The following is a 2,278-nucleotide window of genomic DNA, read 5'->3' as shown; positions in this document are numbered from 1 at the left end:
TCCTGCCCCCTCTCCAAGCCCAGCAATGGCTGCCCCCCTCCCCCCCCCCGCCCCAGATCCCGGCACTTTGGGGAAAAAAAGCCTCGATTCACTGGGTGCTGCTGGCCACGTGCAATCCCCGCTGCCCCCCCACTGCCCCACGCTGTGTGGGGGGCTCTGTATGAGACCCTCAACATGCCCTGTCCCAGCCCCCCCATGGCTGCCCCACCTGCCATGTCTGCAGCCCTTTAAGAAAAAAAAACAAAAAAACCCCCGCGCTCACCATTCCTGCCGGGGGGAAAATCCCTGCTGCCCCCCCACTGTCCCGTGCCATGTGGGGTGCTCTGCATAAATCCCCCAAAGCCCCAAGGTCACTGCAGAAGCAGCGTGTCCTGGGGTTTTCTTGGGTTTTTCTTTTCTTAAAGAGCTGGAGCTGGGCTGGGCAAGGCAGCTGTGGGGGGCTGGGGGAGCAAGGGGGGGCTGGAGGGTTTGTGCAGAGCTGTCTTGTGCAGCGTGGGGGGCAGCAAGGATTGCCTCCTGCCTGGCAGCACCCAGTGAGTGGGGCTTTTTTTTAAAGCACCAGGAGATGGGGCCAAGTGGGGCAGCCATGGGGGGGAGCTGGGGGAGCAGGCAGCGGTCGCCCCATGGTCCCCTCCACCCCCTACTTACCAGCTCCTAGTCCGGCTGCAGCTCTGTGCTGCAGCCACCGGGGACTGTCCAAATCATTTAAGCTCTCTGAATCTTTTCCAAAAATTAAGAGAGCTTTGAATTGGTCCCCTGATTTGATTCAGATTTGGAGATTCGGCCACTGAATCTGAACTGAATCATCACCTGAAGCTTCACACAGCCCTAGCAAAAGGCATTACTAACAGGTGTGGCTACAGAAGGGCTTAGTGTCATGCCACAGCAAGGGCCACAGGCAGCACTCTTCTCTGAGGACCCAGAGTCTTGGTAGTAGTGATATGATTATACATGTAAGTATAAGCAAGCCTGAAACACAAGCTGCTGCTTTTACGAACTGCTAAACTTTATGAGGTGCCAGTATATGAGGAAAACATAAAAGATATATGAAATAATGGGGAATCAAAGTCAGAAAATACTTAAATCTTAAATATTTAACATTAAGTATTTATCTTTCAGGACAAACCTGAAAGATAGCCCCTAAAAAGAGGGTCTTAGAGGGGGAAAATTAACAGAATAGGCTGAAGTGTAGGTGTATCAAGTATTTCAGAGTATTCAAAGGGTAATAATTTTTTTTTATCAGTATGAGGGTGAAGAAGATGAGTGAACAGAACCACGAAGGAATGAGTATGGACAAGATCCACAGTAGTATAGGTAAAAGAAGATGATGTTTTGCCAATGATGAAATTATGCAAATGCCCATTGAAAAGATGCCAGACTGGGTACAAACTAAGTTAATGTTGGAGGGGAAAAGAAAATCAGAGGAAACAGAGTCTCAGGCTAGGGACAGACATTCAAAAACACAGAGTCTGAATTGTTTCAATCTTTGCAGGTTAACCTGCATAGAGTGAACTAATTTGTGAGATTCACATGCCTGCAGGTGCTCAGGCCAGGTGGCAGGGGGTGTTAGAGCAGCCCTTGGCTGCAGGGAAGCTTTCCTGGGGGGGGGCATGACCAGCCCCAGCAGTAGTGAACTGGCCAGGGAGAGGATTTAATTCCCCGCTTCCTGTCCCACCGGCATGGACCTGAGCTGGGGTCTGCCTGGCACTCCACACATGCTGCTTCAGTGGCAGGGGCAGGGGCATGGCCAAATGCTGGCTGGCATGACCCACTGAGGAAAAGGGGAGGGGACTTACTGCCCTCTCCACTCCCTCTGCCCCCAGGGGAATACAGCCAGGGTCTGCCTGGCCCAACCACCACCTCCGCCAATTGCTCCCTGCATGAGGCAAGCAGCAGAATAAGCCCCCTCCCTGCCCCCTTCACCTAAGTGGGCCATGTCAGCTGGGTTCGGGCCATGCCCCTGCCCCTGCTGCTGGAGTGATGAGGGGGGAGCACCAGGCAGACCCTGGCTCATGTCCATGTTGGTGGGACAGGGAGGGGGGAATTAAACCCCCCTGGCCAGTTCACTTGAGGCTACTGCCAGGGCTGGCCACAGACCCCGCTGCTCCAGCAGTGATGAAGGGGGGCAATGTCTGACAGGGGCTGCTCTGCCCCTGCTGGGCAGACCCCATCTGGGATCTGTGCTGGTGGGTCAGGGGAGGGAGGGAGGGAATAAACCTCTACCCTGCCTCCCTTGCCTTATGGGGGCTGGCATCTGGCCACACACCCCCCCCCCCCC

This window comes from Gavialis gangeticus, unplaced genomic scaffold (genome assembly GCF_001723915.1).
Source record: "Gavialis gangeticus isolate Ggan-Ray unplaced genomic scaffold, GavGan_comp1, whole genome shotgun sequence".
Lineage (NCBI taxonomy): Eukaryota > Metazoa > Chordata > Crocodylia > Gavialidae > Gavialis > Gavialis gangeticus.
This window is presented reverse-complemented; position numbering follows the sequence as displayed.